The sequence below is a fragment of the Bombina bombina genome, chromosome 3 (genome assembly GCF_027579735.1).
Source record: "Bombina bombina isolate aBomBom1 chromosome 3, aBomBom1.pri, whole genome shotgun sequence".
NCBI classification, from domain to species: Eukaryota; Metazoa; Chordata; class Amphibia; order Anura; family Bombinatoridae; genus Bombina; species Bombina bombina.
The window spans coordinates 763,983,846-764,005,745 of record NC_069501.1 but is presented as its reverse complement, the minus strand read 5'-3'; positions in this window follow the sequence as shown (position 1 = coordinate 764,005,745).

Sequence of the window (21,900 nt, the reverse complement as noted above, 5' to 3'; positions counted from 1 at the left end):
AGGACTACCCTTATTGTATTTCTGTCCCATCTTAATTGCTACTATAGTTTTACACACCAGAAGACCCAGTCTTCAGCTAGCACCTATTTTACGTATATGGTTTGTTTGCCACTTACAGATAGTTGCCTGGCCCAGTGTTACATGCAGAGAGGTAACATACTCATATGACAGGAGTTTTCAAACAAGATAATTAGACACAAATTAAGAATTAGCAAAAATATCCACTGTGGCCTATCTGACTGAAAAAGCCCCATTAAAAATAACCAGTTACCTCCATTATTTTACAGCAGGGACTCGATGAGCTCTGAAATTTATCATGTTACTTCAGGCTTTACCCACAGACGATTGGGTAATGTCAGGTTTACTCAGGTAATGCTAGGATTAGAAAAGGCAAAAAAAGGGTAGCAGAGCACCAATCCAATATAGTAAAAAAAAATAATCTTTATTTGAAATCAGGATAAAACAGAAAAACGACAGGGTGCCATTGTCCAAAAGGAGTCAGCTCCTACAGCTGCTGACATGTTTCGGCTGTTGCCGTTATCAAAGCTGCTTGTCTGTGCAGGTGTAATCCTGCCCTTTAAAAGAAATGAGCATTGACTCCTATTGGATAATGGTTAATTACACATTTGAAAATTAACCAGTTCCTTACTTCAGGATATAATGACAATAATAATGCCCTGTGACTAAGACAAATCTGAACAAAATATATATATACTACCTATAAATGCATAAGTCCCTAAATAAACATAATAGAAAAAGAACCTTAAGTGTTTAATTATGCAAATGTCTAAATGTACAATGAGCTCTATGAGACTTCTATAATGTACTGACACAAGTCTGGGAGAGTGCAGGGAAACCAAATATATAGGTAAATGTAGAAATGATAGTAAGCATCAATAACTGGGAAAGTTTCCACATACTCTTGGGTTAAACATGTCCCTGAAGATAAAATGTGGAAACACTATGTGTGCATCTATATGGCAGAGACAAAAACCAAAGCAGAAATGTACAGCAAAGAGCCTTTTATTTCTTGTTTTTAACTCTTACTATTATTGCAGAGCAGAAAGTGACTATGATTTCAGATAACTATATGATAATTCAAAGTTAACTGCAATTTCAAGCAGGAAGGAATTTATTAAATTTATATTTAAATTTTTTTAAAAGTAAAAAGTTCATATGATCTGGGAAAACCAAATTAATTAAAATTTTTGTTAAATTTTAAATTTTCGAGTGAGGGGTTAATTTGAAGTAGAAAAGCTAAAGTACAGAGTCCCTCTGTGGTGAGCACAATTTATGTGCTTAATAAATTTGTATTTATAATTGTAAATGAGAGAATGTACAAATGAAAGAGTGGGAGGGGTTATTTTTCAGGTCCAATTTACTCCCAATGGTTAATTAAATCATACATGGAGTTAAGGCCTGAGGGGTATCGCAATTTAATTATCCAAAAAATCTCACGTTTGGACAAGATTTTGTCCCTGTCCACCCCTCTTGGTGATTTGGTAATTTGTTCAATGCAGGTCCAACGAAAAGTGTCAGAACTTTTACCATGTAAATTGGTAAAATGTTGGATCAAGGGGGTGGTAGCTGTGCCTGTCCTGATATTAGAGAGATGCTCTCTAATTCTTGACCTGACCTCTCTGGTCGTGAGGCCTACGTATTGTTTTGCACATGAAGTGCAAGTGGCAAGGTAGATAGTATAGATGGACCTACAATTGAGACACATGTTTTTCGTGAATACCTGTCCTGTTACCGTGGAGCAAAAAGTGCTCCCTAACTCCACCTTTTCACAAGCCACACAGTCTCTGAAATGACATTTAAACATGCCCTTCTGGGTCAGCCAGGAAGACGTCTCTAGAACCCTGTTAGTGGAAATTCTGGTAGGGGCTACCATATTCCCTATGGTTTTACTGCGCCGGTATGTGAAATGGCATGATTTCACGGATAGATTGGCTAAATCCTTATCCGCCCCCAGCATGTCAAAGTGTTTTTTGATAATTTCACAAACCTGCGGGTATTGTTCAGAATGATCAGTAACAAAGAAAAGATCATCCTTTATGGCTCCCTTGTTGTTACATTTATTTTTACCTTTTGGTTTCAAAAGATTTTTCCTATCTATGGTTTTTACCTCTTCAAATGCTGAGGCTATCAGATCTTTCTTATACCCCCTGCATAAGAGTCTTTGAGAGAGTTGAGCGGCTTCCTTCTCAAAGAGTGCCGGTTCTGAACAGTTACGTTTTAAACAAATGAATTGGCCCTTGATAATGCCTCTAAATACGGCTTTGGGGTGGCAACTGTTGGCATGTAACAGGGTGTTGCCTGAAATTGGCTTTCTGTATACCGTGGTGCACACCCTCTCCCCTGCAACACCTGAAAGAGTGACATCCAGGTAGTTAATGGTTGTCCGATTGGATTCTGAGGTGAAACTCAGTCCCAAATCATTGATGTTCAGAAGCTCCACAAAATCCAACAGTTCACTATCAGTGCCCCTCCAAATGAACAGGAGGTCATCAATGAACCTCCTGTAAAAAACTATATTCGAGCAGAGGGGGTTCCCACCTCCAAATATGTGGTCCTGCTCCCACCAACCCATGAAAAGGTTGGCGTAGGAGGGGGCAAACTTGGCCCCCATTGCAGTCCCACAAATCTGGAGGTAGAACACCCCCTCAAACTCGAAATAGTTATGTGAAAGCAAGAACTCGGTCACTTGTGTCACATACTCGCAGTAATCTGGATCTTCACCAAAGTACTTGTTTAAATAGTACCTTACTGCTTGTAACCCTTTGTTGTGGGGTATAGATGAGTATAATGATTTCATGTCTACCGTGAGCCAAATATATTCCTCCCTCCACTCTAAGTCTTCCAGCAATTTTAGGACATGCATAGTGTCCCTTAGGTAGCTCCAAAGTTCTAATACCATCGGTTGTAGAATTTTATCTAACCACTCTGAGGTATGTTCAAGGAGCGAACCTATGCCGCTGACAATTGGTCGGCCAGTCACATTGTCCAAGGACTTGTGAACCTTGGGCAATAGATTGAAGACTGGAATGGTGGGGTTAGTTACTAGAAGATAATCAGCAGTATCCTCATCTATGAAACCTCCCTCAACACCATCATCCACAAGGCTCATGAGCTTTTTTTTAAAAAACACTTGCACTTCATGTGCAAAACAATACGTAGGCCTCATGACCAGAGAGGTCAGGTCAAGAATTAGAGAGCATCTCTCGAATATCAGGACAGGCACAGCTACCACCCCCTTGATCCAACATTTTACCAATTTACATGGTAAAAGTTCTGACACTTTTCGTTGGACCTGCATTGAACAAATTACCAAATCACCAAGAGGGGTGGACAGGGACAAAATCTTGTCCAAACGTGAGATTTTTTGGATATTTAAATTGCGATACCACTCAGGCCTTAACTCCATGCATGATTTAATTAACCATTGGGAGTAAATTGGACCTGAAAAATAACCCCTCCCACTCTTTCATTTGTACATTCTCTCATTTACAATTATAAATACAAATTTATTAAGCACATAAATTGTGCTCACCACAGAGGGACTCTGTACTTTAGCTTTTCTACTTCAAATTAACCCCTCACTCGAAAATTTAAAATTTAACAAAAATTTTAATTAATTTGGTTTTCCCAGATCATATGAACTTTTTACTTTTAAATTTTTTTAAATATAAATGTAATAAATTCCTTCCTGCTTGAAATTGCAGTTAACTTTGAATTATCATATAGTTATCTGAAATCATAGTCACTTTCTGCTCTGCAATAATAGTAAGAGTTAAAAACAAGAAATAAAAGGCTCTTTGCTGTACATTTCTGCTTTGGTTTTTGTCTCTGCCATATAGATGCACACATAGTGTTTCCACATTTTATCTTCAGGGACATGTTTAACCCAAGAGTATGTGGAAACTTTCCCAGTTATTGATGCTTACTATCATGTCTACATTTACCTATATATTTGGTTTCCCTGCACTCTCCCAGACTTGTGTCAGTACATTATAGAAGTCTCATAGAGCTCATTGTACATTTAGACATTTGCATAATTAAACACTTAAGGTTCTTTTTCTATTATGTTTATTTAGGGACTTATGCATTTATAGGTAGTATATATATATATTTTGTTCAGATTTGTCTTAGTCACAGGGCATTATTATTGTCATTATATCCTGAAGTAAGGAACTGGTTAATTTTCAAATGTGTAATTAACCATTATCCAATAGGAGTCAATGTTCATTTCTTTTAAAGGGCAGGATTACACCTGCACAGACAAGCAGCTTTGATAACGGCAACAGCCGAAACATGTCAGCAGCTGTAGGAGCTGACTCCTTTTGGATAATGGCACCCTGTCGTTTTTCTGTTTTATCCTGATTTCAAATAAAGATTTTTTTTTTTTACTATATTGGATTGGTGCTCCGCTACCCTTTTTTGCCTTTTCTGTTCTTATTGACCTACAAGCGTGGTAGCACCTCCAGAGGAGAATAATCCTCACTTTCCCTGTCTAACTGCTGCACCGGGAACTACCCGCAGCTACAATCAAGCTTCATCACTTCCTGTCCAGAGAGGACGTGTACAAGGACCACGCCCCCCTCACTCTCGAGGACGTCTGAGGAGGGTTTGTTTGGGTTTTGCAGCCTTATGCCAGGACCGGAGTAGCAGACATTGGGACTTGCACCTTCTATCTACCCGGAGAATAAGAGGGCAGGCTTGAAGCTCCCACACCCCAGGACCGGACGACTACGGCAGTGAGTGAGGGGAGACAGCACACTCCACTTGGTGGAGTTCAGCACTGAGGAGCGGGTGAGTCCGGCAGCAATAAGGTGTTGCTTACTTTGAACTTTCCATTATTTACCGTCCATGCACATTGTGGGTAACATTAGAGAGAATACCTTTTGCGCTTACATTTCATAATGCTAGGATTACCCAATTACTTACTTTGCCCACAATACCTATATCTATAACTAGAAAGGGATGAATGAAAGCCAATATGCTTACCGAAATTAACCTCAATCCTATGAGGTAATTGTGGCATTCAGTGAGAAATCAGGACCAAAATTATGTCCCTCCTGCCGGTCTTGTCGTAGTTGCGTCTTGTCTGATGGTGAGAAGAGAGTCCCTTGTTGCAAGTCAACTCTCCCATGAGATATCTTCAGCTCCAGAAACCCACATTATTTGCTTCAACAATGTTGGACATTTACAGGTCCAGTGAGTGCGGATCCTCCTTTTACAATATGCTTATAGAGGTGTGAACGCAAGTCCCTGCTGTTTCTTCTTTTACATATCGGTATAGATATATACTCTACAAAAAAAAAATCATATATATAAAGAAATATGTATTTAAGAACAAATAGAACATATTTTGCTATGCGCAGAACACTGTAATGTTAAATATTCAAATTTCATGTTAGGTTAGCGTACATTAGTAAAATGCAATCAGGGGGGTTTTTTTTGGCTTTTTTTCCACTTTTCATATTGACCTTCTTTATTGTGCACAAGTGAAGGTATGTTAACATCACTGTGAAAGCCTCCTCAAAATGTCTGTCAAATGTAGGTTTTTTTATTTTATATTCTTACACATTTAGAGCTAGATTACAAGTGGAGCCTTAATTTAACATGCGCCTGTTAATCAATTATAAGGAGTTAAAATGAGGGGATTTGGGGTGTTAGAAAAAAAAAAAGGCAGTAAAAATGCCTTTATATAGCGGTCTATGGGGACTGTTTAAACTGAAAATATATATGTTTATGATTATAGACATTACTTATTAACCCCTAATCTGCCGCTCCGGACATCGCCGCCACCTACATTATATTTATGAACCCCTAATCTGCTGCCCCCAACATCGCCGACACCTACATTATATTTATTAACCCCTAATCTCCCTCCCCCGATGTCGCCGCAACCTACCTACATTTATTAACCCCTAGTCTACCGCCCCCAATGTCACCGCCACTATACTAAATTTATTAACCCCTAAACCTAAGTATAACCCTAACTCTAACACCCCTTAAATTAAATATAATTTAAAAAAAATCTAAATACAATTACTATCATTAACTAAATTATTCCTATTTAAAACTAAATACTTACCTGTAAAATAAACCCTAAGCTAGCTACAATATAACTAATAGTTACATTGTATCTATCTTAGGGTTTATTTTTATTTTATAGGCAAGTTTGTATTTATTTTAACTAGGTAGAATAGTTACTAAATAGTTATTAACTATTTAATAACTACCTAGCTAAAATAAATACAAATTCACCTGTAAAATAAAACCTAACCTAAGTTACAATAACACCTAACACTACAGTTAATTAAATAAATTACCTAGATTAAATACAATTAAATAAATTAAATTAAATTAGCTAAATCACAAAAAAAACCCACTAAATTACAGAAAATAAAAAACAAATTACAAGATCTTTAAACTAATTACACCTAATCTAAGAGCCCTATCAAAATAAAAAAGCCCCCCCAAAATAAAAAAAAACCCTAGACTAAACTAAACGACCAATAGCCCAACACTAACCCCCGAAGATTCACTTACCGGGAGAAGTCTTCATCCAAGCTGCAAAATGTCCTTAACAAAGCCGGCAGAAGTGGTCCTCCAGACGGACAGAAGTGGTCCTCCAGACGGGCAGAAGTCTTCATCCAGACGGCATCTTCTATCTTCATCCTTCCGTTGCGGAGCGGGTCCATCTTCAAGACATCCGGCGCGGAGCATCCTCTTCAAACGACGTCTTCTTCGGAATAAATATCTCTTTAAGTGATGTCATCCAAGATGCCGTCCCTTAGATTCCGATTGGCTGATAGAATTCTTTCAGCCAATCGGAATTAAGGTAGATAAAATCCTATTGGCTGATGCAATCAGCCAATAGGATTTAGCTGGCATTCTATTGGCTGTTCCAATCAGCCAATAGAATGGGAGCTCAATCCTATTGGCTGATTGGATGAAGACTTCTACCCATCTGGAGGACCACTTCTGCCGGCTTCGTTAAGGACATCTTGCCGCTTGGAGGAAGACTTCTCCCAGTAAATGAATCTTCTGGGATTAGTGTTAGGATTTTTTAAAGGTGCATTGAGTGGGTTTATTTTTTAGGTTAGGGCTTTGGCCCACAATAGAGCTAAATGCCCTTTTAAGGTCTTTTCAGGGCAATGGGGAGCTTAGGTTTTTTTAGTTAGGTTTTTATTTGGGGGGTTGGTGGGTGGTGGGTTTTACTGTTGGGGGGGTTGTTTGTATTTTTTTTTTACAGGTAAAAGAGCTGATTTCTTTGGGGCAATGCCCCGCAAAAGGCCCTTTTAAGGGCTATTGGTAGTTTTTTGGGGGCTTTTTTATTTTGATAGGGCTCTTAGATTAGGTGTAATTAGTTTAAAGATCTTGTAATTAGTTTTTTATTTTCTGTAATTTAGTGGGGGTCTTTTGTGATTTAGCTAATTTAATTTATTTAATTGTATTTAATGTAGGGAATTTATTTAATTGCAGTGTAGTGTTAGGTGTTATTGTAACTTAGGTTAGGATTTATTTTACAGGTAAATTTGTATTTATTTTAGCTAGGTAGTTATTAAATAGTTAATAACTATTTAGTAACTATTCTACCTAGTTAAAATAAATACAAACTTGCCTGTAAAATAAAAATAAACCCTAAGATAGCTACAATGTAACTATTAGTTATATTGTAGCTAGCTTAGGGTTTATTTTACAGGTAAGTATTTAGTTTTAAATAGGAATAATTTAGGTAATGATAGTAATTTTATTTAGATTTATTTCAATTATATTTAAGTTAGGGGGTGTTAGGGTTAGGGCTAGACTTAGGTTTAAAGGGTTAATAAATTTAGAATAGTGGCGGCAACTTTGGGGATGGCAGATTAGGGGTTAATAAGTATAATGTAGGTTGCGGCGATGTTAGGGGTGGCAGATTAGGGGTTAATTATATTTAACTATTGTTTGCAAGGCGGGAGTGCTGCAGTTTAGGGGTTAATATGTTTATTATAGTGGCGGCGATGTCTGGAGCGGCAGATTAGGGGTTAATATTTTTATTTTAGTGTTTGCAATGCGGGAGGGCCTGGGTTTAGGGGTTAATAGTTAGTTTATGGCTGTTAGTGTACTTTTTAGCACTTTAGTTATGAGTTTTATGCTACAGTGTTGTAGTGTAAAAGTCGTAACTACTGACTTTAAAAAGCATTAGGAATCTTGACGGGGTAGTGTGTACCGCTCACTTTTTGGCCTCCCAGGACAAACTCGTAATACCAGCACTATGGAAATCCCATAGAAAAAAGGGTTTACGAACTTTACGTAAGTTGGTTTGCGGTAAGGCGAAAAAAGTGTGCGGTGCCCCTAAATAGCAGCGGTAGTGAAAAAGCAGCGTTAGGACCTGTTAACGCTGCTTTTTCAGCTTAGCGCAAAACTCGTAATCTAGCCGTAGTCTTTTTGTAAGACGGTCATATGTGGATTTGAACTTGCGTCTCATATTTCTCCCCTGCATAAAAGAATCAATAGACCACTAGGCTATACACCTTCTTTAAACTGCCTTGTTACAAAATGAAAAGATAAGAATTATTTTAAATTAAAAAAACATTTTTAACAGAATGAAGCCAAACCTTATCAATGCAACAGTTGATCTTCCATTTAGATAACTTATCATATAAACTTATAATGCTCAAATTTCAATTTACAAGTTTATATTACTAAAATTCATTAACAAAAAATTATTTAGATTACATATGGAATTGAAACCTATATAAACTTCCTCTACCTCTCTTATATGATTAAAAAGTTATACTTAAATGGTATTCAATTTTACTGAGGGAATCTATAGCCTAAGTTTATGAATTTAGAGAGTGATACTTACAAGTACTACATGGAAATTATTAAGAAGTAAGGTTTCTATTAGGGTCAGACCTACAAACAACAATAAAATGTGTATGACAAACCTAAAATTACATCAAAACATCTGCAACTGTATAAAGTATGTATGGTACACATACATATTATTTAAAATAAATAAGAACATTATAAGACTAAATTTATGTATATCATATATCGTGAAATATATTTAACTCAAGTTCAGAATTTAGACCTGAGGTAAGGAGGGTTTCATACTCATATATTAGTTTGGCTTCATTCATAAGAATAATTTTTTCAAAGTCTGTCAGTCAGATCTAACTTTTTTAACACCCCAAAGTATCTTATCTTTACTGTTTCTACCAAGAACCCCTCTGAAATGTTTGTACAGGACAATATAAGTATTACCTTTCTCAAGTTGCCAAATATGCTCTCTAATTCTGGGCTAGATTACAAGTGAGGCACTAACTGTTTTGCACAAACAATATCGCCTTTATGTGAGTTTTTTTAATTGCGCTGATTTTACAAGTTGAGTGAAATCACAATTTACGCTTCAATCCTTACCATGATCTCAGAGCTGTGGCTATTTTCCAAAACATAAAAGTTGCACAAAAAACTTCAAAAATACATTAAAAAGTACACTCATATTAACACTCTAATACAAATTTTGAAAATAAAATATATTGCACAAAAATGTTATAAGGGCTCAAAGATATGCGATCTTGCCAAAGGACTTTATTTATGTGTACATATATGTTAATGTATTTATAATTGTATAGTTTTATTGACATACAAATATACACATATAAACGCATAAAAATATATGTTCACACTTATAGACATACATATATAAGTGTATAAGAACCCTTTACCATTAACTAGATGAAAACATGCTAAAACATATTTATGCAATATTCATATTTAATAAAGATTTTAACTACGTATTTACTGTAAATATTTGACATTTGCTAATGTGAATATGCTATATTGTTTGCGCAATGAGTGTTAGTTATTTTTTTTTAACAATTTTTCTCCATTAACTTCCATGGGGAATGCGAAAATGCAATCATGTTTGTGTGATCTCAGGTGTAAGATTTTTGCTCTATCCGGGTTACCGTTTGCGTAAAATAACTTTAATTTAACTTGCAATACAAACGCAACCCGACAAGAGCAAAAAAGCTAGCAGAGTTTTCGCAATTGGGAAAAAAAAATACTGCCTCACTTGTAATTTAACCCTCTGTCCTTTAACAGCCTACTCATTTGACCCAGATACTGGAGATGGCACAAACACATATATAATATCCTTATCTGTGCATCTTTTAATATTTCTCATTCTAAAAGTCCTATTTGTTTTAGTTACTTGTACTGTCTTTGTTTTTTCACTTGGCAGGATTTTCAGTCAGAACATGGGAACAAAACTTTTATTTTCTCCCCTTGTACATTAACCTGTGTCTTGTTTTCATTTTTATGTTTGAACACACTCGGGGAGTTACACAAGGATTCAAATAATGTTAACGGTCTGTAGATTTGCCTGTTTTTATTGTGTGAGGTGATGTAGTGATTAAGTTGAAAGTATTTGAACCAAGGTGTGAAATAGCTTCCATAATGTTCCTGTAATTCAGCTTTAGGTTTGAGTGTACTGTTTTTTTAAAATAGAATAACTCGGGGTTGCATCCTGTAATGTCATCATTTTCACATAAGGGCTAGTAGGGGATATATGAAATTCCGGGTTATTTCTTAGTGGTGTCACTGGTAAAGGGATGATTGAGATATTAGGGAATTATTGTAGCTGTTAAGGGGTTTAGGGATCTATGTACTGTATGTGAGGGAGCCAGCAACTAGCTCATAGCTGTGTTTTTTTGTGCTAAATCATGTTCTATTTGTATCCACTCCTTATGGTTAGTGTGTTTGCATCAGTCTATAACCCGTGAAAGTGTTCCTGCTGTGTGATAGTATTGGAGATTTGGCATACCTAGGACCTCTTTAGATTTAGGTATGTAAATAATTGGTTTGGAAATTCTAGGGTGTTTATTATTTCAAGATACGTATTTTGTGTGCTTTGAAGCTTATTGAGGAATGTTTTAGGTAGTTCAATTGTTTCTGTTGTTTCTGTTTGGAATATGTACAATATTTATCGGTGAATGGTCATTTTTACAGCATGTAGTCTGCCTAACTGAGTTTCAAATAGAATGTAGCTCTTGTATATTTTTCAACAGGGGTTGATAGTTTGCATTGAATAATTGTTGTGGGTTTCTAGTTATTTGTATACCCAAATATTTTAATGAGTTCTTCTGACGTTTATATGAGTATTTTGTTGTTATTTGGTTAATAATTGTTTCTGGTGTTTCTATACCCATAAATTCTTATTTTAAAAGCGTTTATTTAAAAAATCAAGAAATTGCTATATATTTGAAACTCAGTATTTAGTTCTTTAATGGATATCAACGTGTTAGTAATGGTCATGAATATATCATCGGCATATAGAGAGATTTTATATTCTTTCTCATTTATTTTAATGCCGAAAAATTTTTGTTGTTTCTTTTTTTTTTTTTTTTTTTAAATATATTTTTTTATTGAGGTTTCCACAATATACATAGATTATATGAGCAACAGCTCAACATTGCATTATACAGTTAGGTTATGAAACAAGATGGAGAGATAAACCTCTAAGAGCAAACAATATAGGTCAACAATATATGTAACATAGGCAGCATATTGGCTCGCATCTACATGAGGAATCTATGTTCAATCTATGCTGCAGGATGAACTTAAGTTAATATGTAATACTCTACAAACAAAGTTACATAGAAAGACTATGGACAATGTGTTACCCAACGTTGAGTTGTATTAATAGTAACCTCATTTTTAATATATAATAGAGTATGGTAGCTAAGGCTCAGGTAAAATAAAAATTGTCTGGTATAATGGAGAAGGCTGACATATTAGCAGATTAGTAGGAACCTATCTTGTGATTTCTAAGGAATAATAGTTAATATACAGTTTCCTCATATTAAGTTTATTGCGTATAGATAGTGAGCTTAGCTAGTTAGCAAGAAAATGGGTGGGGGATGCAGCGGGCCAGAGCCGCTTAAAATAAGGTAAGGGGGAGGGTGGGGATGGGGGGGCGGAGCTATATAAAATGTTACACTCCTGGGCATGTTTAGGTCTCTGAGGTTTTTTTTTTTTTTTTTTTTAGTTACGCTATAAGTAAGGGTGAAAGTAAGGGTGAAAACAGTGAGATATCTTGGATTCTTTCACAATAGAAGCACTAAGGGTGCATGGTATATACAGATTTAACAATAAATAGTTTGTACCTATGTAAGATGCAATGGAGTCTGACACCGTAGGATAGGCTAAGTAGCATGTACAACTTAAATTTACCTTTGCGATTTCTTTAGGAATATACTCACACCGCTAAGATGTAATAGTAAATAGAATAGAAGGAGCTAAGTTATCCTAAAACTGTACCTACAGCCCCGCCTCGGCCGCTGGCAAAGCGCAGATATTAAAAGTAGAAAATAGGACTCCTTCAAACATATATACTGTACATAGTTATGACTACGGGAGTCTAGTTATCCATACATATATAATCATGAGGCCTCTTGACAACCAATACAACTGGCAGCTTAATATTAAATGTGCTAAATAATTTGTAAAGCTATATGTGATTGAGATAAGTGCAAGACTAGCTAATAAGTACTATCAACTACTATTTCAGTAAGTGGACTAACCGTAATATTTGGGTGGGCATTAGAACTGATCCAGTTAGAGTAAATATATATACCCACACATATATGCACATATTAACATATACACACACGCACATATGTAAGGTAATAATCATCAGTTAGTCTGCTTTCTCTGAAACATATATAGGTATACATCTAAGCCTGTCACAGATAGATATAAAAATAAAACTTGGGAACACATAGATCTGAGGTGGTCAGCAGGGATACTGACAACCTGGTATACCCATTACTCATTTTCAAAACTGAGTGCAGATTATATATATAATATCCAATATTAACTTAGTAAGTTAGCCTAATGTATAGAATAATGCTAAGTATGGAGTGCATACAGCAGACATTTTATAAAAGATTTTGGACTCTAGCAAATACTGTATTTCTGCATATAACAATTTGAATGATAACTCCTGACTGGAAACGGTATTTCTATTATATAGTAATTAAAAATAGGTATCTTATAACATCAATAGTTAAGTGTAGGTAGATATAAAATACATCATAACGGTGTACAATAGGGCATGTCTATTATTACCCCAACATGTTAGCGCATAGAAAAAAGTGATGCTAAAACTAAAAGTCAAAGGTGACAATGTGAACATAAGATTGATATACAGCGTAGTTGGTTGCTTTTGACTTAATATTTGTCACACAAGTCCACTCATTCTTCCCAGCGTGGGCTACAAATTAGAAGTAGTTATCAAAAGTCTTATAAGTTGACATATAAACATAAAGTCCAGTATTCCCCAAACTAAGTACAGTGGCCTGAGAACAAAATCAGATAATATCTTATGATGAGGGAGGTTAGATCCACAAAAGGTGGGAGCTATCAGATACAGTTACTGTGAGTATATAGGACAAGCTGGGTGGTGAGAAGGGGTAAGTAAGACCAGAGGGGAACCGTATTAACCAGTCCATCTAACAATGTTAACTATGTAGACGTCAACATAGCCAACGACCCCACCGCTTCAACCCACACCTCTCTTTAGACCTTTACTGCCGATGAGCCTTAGTGCAGGTTGCGGTCCTAGCTCCTGATTCTCTGAAGGGAGCAAGAATGTATTCATTAGATCCTGTTTGTGCCAGAGTAGATAATGGTGCGCAGTTAATAACTGGAGTCCGTGCATAGGGTAAGCGGTGACAGACTTGCAACCTGTCAATGGGATGAATATACATTTCAGATCTCCCGGTGGCTGTCCAGGGCTGGTTGAATGGAGTTGGGGTGTTATGAAGTGTGGACTCGTGAATGGCGTGAATGGCGTCAGATCTGCAGCACATGAGATCTGTGTGAGCTGGGCTACATTGAGCGGTGTCTGGAGATCCCTATCTATCTCAAGCGGGCCCTTAGTATAGTTAGGTTCAACAGCTGATTTAGCAACAGTCGAGGCCATTCTAGCATCAGTGTACTCACTCTCAGTGGGAGGATGTGCATCGCATGTAAGTGGCAAGGATATACTCGCCTCATTTCTAAGTGAGACCGGAGTGAAGTGGCACTTCACCTCTCTGAAACCTGCAATTGTAGTCGGTAGAGTAGCATGTGGAGAGGACTCAGTGCGGGCCTGTAGTGCCTCCGGCAGTGGGATGGGTGCTCTTAAAGTGTACCGGGAGGTCTTAGTATTCTCAATACAATCCAGAGAAGTCGCCATCTTGGATATCGGGTCTATCTCTTCCTCCCTCAGTTCCTTAATCATAGATAGTAGGTCGTAAAAACAACAATCCATCCTCTCCTCAAAAGTTTCGAGTAATGCCAGCAACTGTTCATATAGATCTGCCATAACCAAACGGCCGGTTGTCAAATCTGCCTCGTGGTTTTAACAGGCGACGTACTCCCCAGTCAGTGCTGTAGCCAATATTCACGGTTTCGCTGAATGAGGCTGTTATAGGGTTACTTTCTTCCCTTCTCAAGCAAAGAGCCCAAACTAAATTAAAAAAAAGGGAAATTATACGTTCTACTAGGCTTAATATTTGTTAATTTTACAGGAGCCCATGGATTACACGTCTTGCCTCGTCTGATGTTAGCTCCGCCCCATTCTTTGTTGTTTCTGATCCTAGCTGCTAGGTCTTCCATGGCCAAGGCAAATAAAAGTGGGGATAACGGGCATCCCTGTCTTGTGAAGGGGCATGATAGCGAGTGATTTAATTTTATTTTAGCATTTGGAGTGCTATACAAAGGCATTATTTTCAAAATAAAGGATTCCGGAAACCAAATTTGATTAATATCTTTTTAAAGGGACAGTCAACTCCAGAATTGTTGTTGTTTTAAAAGATAGATAATCCCTTAATTACCCATTTCCCAGTTTTACATAACCAACACATTTATAATAATATACTTTTTTACCTCTGTAATTACCTTGTATTTAAGTATCTGAAGACTGCCCCCTTATTTCAGTTCTTTTGACAGACTTGTATTTTAGCCAATCAGTGCTCACTCCTCTGTATATTCACGTGCATGAGCTCAATGTTATCTATATGACACAGATGGCCTAACACCCTCTAGTGGTCAAAATACATTCAGCTTAGAGACGGCCTTCAAGGTCTAAGAAATTAGCATATGAACCTCCTAGGTTTAGCTTTCAACTAAGAATACCAAGAGAACAAAGTAAAATTGATGATAAAATAAAGAAAGTTGTTTAAATTGACATGCCCTATTTGAATCATGAAAGTTTTTTTTTGGACTTGACTGCCCCTTTAAGGAAGTTCCAGTTTAATCAGTCGAAAGCTTTCTCCACGTCTATGGACGCGAAGATTGTTGAAGTGTTAGTTTTTACTGTATATTCTATCAGATTGATGATTTTTATAGTATTATCCCGGGCCTCTCTACAAGGGGTGAAGCCTACTTGATAAAAGTGTATCAATTGAGGGAGTAAGTTGTTCAAACGGGATGCCATAATCTTTGCAAAGATTTTTGCGTCTATATTCAATAGGAAGATGGGGCAAATATTTGAGGAGTATCTGGTTCTTACCTGGTTTGGGCAGAACTACAATGTGCGTTTCTAGCATTGAAGGTGGGAAAGGGTTAGAGGATGAGATATTATTGTTTAAAGTAAGTAAATAAGGTATAAGGATTGGGGCAAAGAGCTGATAATATTTAGCAGAGAATCCATCAGGACCTGGGCTTTTTCCAAGTGTTAGGTCTTTGATAGCTGCTGCGATTTACATTGGTGTTATTGGGGATTCTAGCGATCCACTCTGTACTGAAGTGAGTGTAGGGAGATTGCAAGAAGTTAAATATGTTTGGAGAGAATCGCTATTATCTGTATCTTGGCTTATGGGATTGTTGTAGATATGATATAATTTAGAATAGTATTGGTGGAATTGATCTAGTATTTCTGGGGGTTGTTTGAGCTATGGTGTTTTGTTGAGTTTTAAGTTCATGAATGAATGACTTTAGCTGTCCCTGCTTTGTTCCCTTCATGATAAAACCTCTGCTTCAATTTTAGGGATGAATTTTGATATTGTATGTCAAGATAAGTGTCCAATTGAGTGTTTTGAAAACATGAAGTAGAATTTAATATCACAGAAGCCGATAAACTTGCAGGCCTACACATAAAGGTGATTCAAATAAGTAGACTGTTACAGTTACATAGATCATTTACACATACCTAGATTAAACCATATTTACATCATTATTTACAAACATATATTACAAATTTCATGGTACATGGACCCTTCTTTGCTTCTTCATATTGTACTTTCCTATCTATATTTATTAGACCTCTAATTATTTTAGTGTCGGGTTCATCCCTTTTCTGTCAAGTTAATTACCTATATTTAATTATTTTACTATCATAGGGACCTGGAGCCAAATTGGTGTGTTTTATTCTGGTATATTTAGAAAATAATAAGAATAAGAATAATGTTTCTATAATATCTTATGTTATGTATTATACTAATAGACTATGTCCCCCTTCATTCAACCACAAATGTATAGTGAAATTATAGAAACTGCCAAATATATATATAAAACTTTAACTTTTGTTGTTACCAAGAGCTACTCTCTGCATCCTTTTAAAGCTCATGTTCACATCTTTTTACATCAAAATGAATAAAAATGTACCATAGTGTAATACAATTTGGGACAACAGCAAAACTGGCAAGCTCTTACTCACATGATACAGAGTTATTATAGGTCTAAGATATCCCAGGCAAAACGTACCAAAGATAGTTTATTTCATCCAACATAACATATAAAACAATTTTAAAAGTCACATAGGGGGACATAAGCAGAGATAAGAAGGCTAAAGGTATGGGAGAATTGAGAATATCCAGCAAGTATCTGCCATCATTAGTCTCTAATTTAAGATGTGTTGCCTGATTATGTAACCACATGACTTTCATGATGCAGAACTAAGATCACAAGAATTATGTATTCTACTTTGATGGACTATTGTAGAGCATTTTAAACCAATGTCCAAAGGGGCAAATGGGATATGCTTTTTGGGAATGAGAGAAGCATATTTTTTATATTTTATTTTTTTAAAAACCAGGTGGAAACTGATGATTTTTGGGAATAAAATTATATAGCAAGGTATTTGCTGAATAAAGTAACTGATTTGAATAATTTTTAGGCATCAAATTCTTTTTTATTTTTAAGGAAATATTTTATATATCTTGTTTTATTGTTTGTAGATTTATATGTTCATCACAGTGATTTTTGTAGAGTTGTATAACCATGCTTCATTACATATTTATGGTACCAAAATTCCCTGTAATTACTGTGTTAGGCTGTTGTTTTACTAAAATCCTTATCATTACAAACTGCTAGTAAATTTTATTTAAAAACTAGAAATTCTATTTTCTTATGATTGGTTTGTTCTTATATTAATGGCTTACAAAAACAAGTTTTGATTATTATTTGCAAAATATGTAACATATTTGTTTATATATTTATAAATGGACATAATCAAATGGAATGCATTTAATAGTTAGACTCCTCCAGTATAATTATATTTATTTTAATTGATGTGTGTAATAGAAAGAATATCTATTGATTTATTTATTTTCAACATCAAGTATTAATAGTAACTATTCTGTACACTATTATGTACACTACTTTTGGTCCTCATGTTGTCAATTATAATGTGAGCTTGCATTAGCATTGCTGGGAAGCATTGTGCTCAGGAGAGCACGGCTCTTCCATAGGCTCCAATGGGAGCTTCGTTCTCATACTGTGAGACACGGCATGAGAACTAGCTTAGAGAAGGGGGTTGCTCGGGCAGCGATGGCAGCAAATTGTAAATATATATGTATATGAGTATATATATATGTATATGAATATATACATATATATTTATGTGTTTATATGTGTATATACACATATTAACACATATATATATATATATATATATATATATATATATATGTATGTAAGCATATACATATATATTTACATGGAACGCTCAGATATCATAGACCGCAATGTAAAGGCACTTTTCAGTGATGTTTTTTTTTTCTAACATCCCACAGCCGCCGACTTTAGCCCCCAAAAACTGCTAAGTGTATTTTTTTATTTTTTATTTTAAATGCTACTACTTTTTTTTTTTTTTTATTATTTTTTTTTTAAAGAAAACTAACACTTAAGTTTTGGAGCATTTGGGGGACATTTATAAAATTAACCAGAGATCTGATCTCTGGTTAATTTTATAATCGCCACTTGTAATGGCAGGTTATTTATCATGCACTTGCAAACTGGCAAATTTGCCCATTTGTGGGTGGAAGATAAATTAGCACTCCACTTGTAATCTAGCCCTTAATCAGATATTAAATTCAGTATTTAATGCCCAGTAAAAGGTTTTATCATGCATAATGAAAAACTTTGCAATACAGTTTTATTATTTAAGAGAAAAAAGATGATCCAAGGCTTTGTCCAGGAAAAGGGAAAAACGTTGCACTCAAGTTCAAAACATAAAATGTAGAAAAAAGCCTTTATTATATAAACATAGGATAAAACAGGTCACAAAATTATCAGTGGGCACAGAAACAACCCAGAGGGGGAGGGAGAGGCTATTCATAGAGGAAAGAGGAAACAGATGTACAGTCTCAGAGGTACCCAGTGAGAGAGAACAGGAATACCAGGGGGCACAGGTATCAGTGAATGACTTTTCGGTAATTAATTTATCCTCCTATCAGATAACCGATGTTGAGAGAAAAGTCCTAGGATATGGTCTTAACTTTGTCCCATCCAGGGACTTTGATCTATTCCAGACTATATTGGATGTAAATAAAATGGTAAGGGACCTTACCCTGAGGAAGTTCTTCTCAACATCTATTGATAGTGCACCTGATACTTCATTTACACATGATCAAGAGAGGAGTCAAGCTGACTTATCGTTCAGTGATGCCTGTGCTCTGACAGACCTAGAAGATTTGGGTGGTACACAGGAGGCGAGATTAACCACCTCGCAAACCAACTACCATCAATACAATTTGAAATCTAGGTCAAACTTTTATCCGTTGCAAACTAGGGGTAAAGGCCTAGAAGTTTTTCACAAAAGAGTCATTGAAGATCTCACTGCACTGGATAAATCCAGCAAATCAGACCGTTACTCTAATTTGTCAAGACTAGAAAGAGAGGCAGTAGCGACCCTACAGAATAATAAGGAGGTGGTCATACATCAGTCTGACAAAGGGGGCAGTGTGGTTTTGCTGGATAAAGACATGTACATTAAGGAGGCCTTAAGACAACTTGAAGATCCTGAGGCCTATATGGAACTAGCCAGGGATCCCACAATGCAGTATAGAGCTATTCTTAGGGACCTTTTGGATGATGGGGTGGAGATGGGCATTTTTGATGAACAGACATATGACTGTCTAATGGTCGATAGTCCTGTGGTGCCCATCTTCCACCTCTTTCCAAAGGTCCATAAGAGCCTAGTGGATGTACAAGGTAGGCCAATAGTGGCAGGGATTGGCTCCTTATTGGAACCTCTCTCCAAATGGGTGGACCAATTCCTTCAACCCCTAGTTCAAAAGTTGCCAAGTTTTGTTAAAGACACAACTCATGTGCTCTCTAAACTTGAAGACGTGATTTGGGAGTCAGGATACAGCTTGATTACTATCGACGCTGTGTCCATGTACTCCTCTATTCCCCACGAATGTGGCCTAAAAGCAGTATCTTACTTTTTGAGAATGGAGACTGACCTCTCCTTGGAGCATAGGGAGTTCGTGCTGAGAGCGGTTCATTTTCTACTCCAGCATAACTTTTTTATGTTCGAAGGAAAATTTTACCTCCAGAGACGTGGAACCGCTATGGGGGCCAAGTTTGCCCCCTCCTATGCCAACCTATTTATGGGTTGGTGGGAGCGGTTCCATGTCTTTGGAGGTAATAGAGACAATACTCGGTATATTGTTAAATATCTTCGTATATAGATGACCTGTTGGTCATCTGGTCAGGCAATAAAGATCAAGTAAAATCGCTGGTTGACACGTTCAACACTAATAATGTGGGCCTGAGTTTCACCTTTGAGTGGAATCAGACCAGTGTCAACTATTTGGATGTGACCCTCAGTTCTGATGCTCTAACCAGGGGGGTGTCCTCATCTCTTTATAGGAAGCCTATTTCTGGGAACACGCTGTTGCATGCCAGAAGCAGTCATCCTCGGCATGTCTTCAAAGGCATTGCTAAAGGCCAATTCATGCGGATTAAAAGAAATTGTTCCCGGGAAGAGGATTTCCTTAGGGAGAGTGAGGAACTAAAATCTAGATTGAAGGACAGGGGGTACCCTAAGAATTTGATACACAGGGCCTTCTCTGAGGTGTCGGCTATGGACAGAAAAAGTGTCCATGGTCGGCAAAAAGAAAACAAATCGATGCATCATCCTTCTTCTAGGTTTAAACCTACCCTGGTTACGGCCTTTTCTAATCAGTTCAATAAAGTTTGCAAGGTAATTGAGAAGAACCTGCCTATTCTCCGTGGTGACACGGTTCTAAGGAAAATTATGGATGATGGCTGTAACTTTATTTACAAAAGGAATCTAACCTTGGGTAACATCTTGTCTCCTAGTATGCTGCCACAGAAAGATAGTGGCAGCTCCTGGCTGAAGGTAAAGGGAACTTACAAGTGTGGTAAAAGAACATGTAAGTCATGTGACCACATGTATGTTTCCAAAACATTTACCTCAGCCCGAACGTCAGAAGTGTTTGACACTAGAGGTTGCATTAAGTGTGGCAGCAAATATGTCATATACCTCATTGAGTGCACTGAGTGTAACAAACAATACGTGGGCAGAACCACTAGACCTGTGGGCAAGCGAATTAGGGAGCATCTCTCTTATGTCTCACAGGAAAGGGCTGTCTCTGCTTTATCTAACCATTTTTTGGAAGTTCATTTGGGAGACGTTGGAACCCTCAGGTGGCAGGCTATAGAACAAGTGTCCAGACCACCAAGAGGGGGCAATTTGTTCCATATTCTCTCTAGACAGGAGATTTATTGGATACATAGGCTTGGTAGCCTGTTGCCTGAGGGTTTCAATTTCGAATTTGACATCATCAATTTTTGGCATAGATAGTGGCTATGCTTTACTATCTTATTTAGTTATTTAACTTGCATAGAGTTGCCTATATCAGTCTACTGTGGGTGCTACTGTTAGCTTTAGATTATGTGGAAATATTTCTTCAGGTTATATAATGTATTTAATTTATGAGTAACCATACTATATTTCATATAGTACTTTAGTAATTTAAAATATGTATTTTTATTACTTTTGTACTTTATTTTTATGGAAGTCTCATTATTTGATTATTTAGTTATGTATCTGACAAAATTTATTTTCACTATCACACTATGTATGTGCATTCCCACTTGTATATAAATATCTGTATAGGATAACTCTGCCGATATTCTTAGTAACATTTTAGCATATTGCTCTTGTTACTTATGTGTTTAACTTATTTCCCTATATAATTGTTCTATTTATACCCATGTACATATATTATGTATTATATATATATGTTAATTCCTTCATCTGCACTGCTTTGAGATACTAGTTTGTTTTTAACCTGGTTTTATTTTTTCACCACTCCCACTGGGGGAGTGGTTAACAGGTATATCAGGTGCTCTGTGTTGAACACCTGTTATCAGTCTATGACTACGGCCACTCTGAGCCGAAACCGGTCAGACCTTTTGTACCAGATCTCTATGCAGAGATAATTTTGTGACCTGTTTTATCCTATGTTTATATAATAAAGGCTTTTTTCAACATTTTATGTTTTGAACTTGAGTGCAACATTTTTCCCTTTTCCTGGACAAAGCCTTGGATCATCTTTTTTCTCTTACATTTCTGTGGAGTACTGGGACTCCACTTCC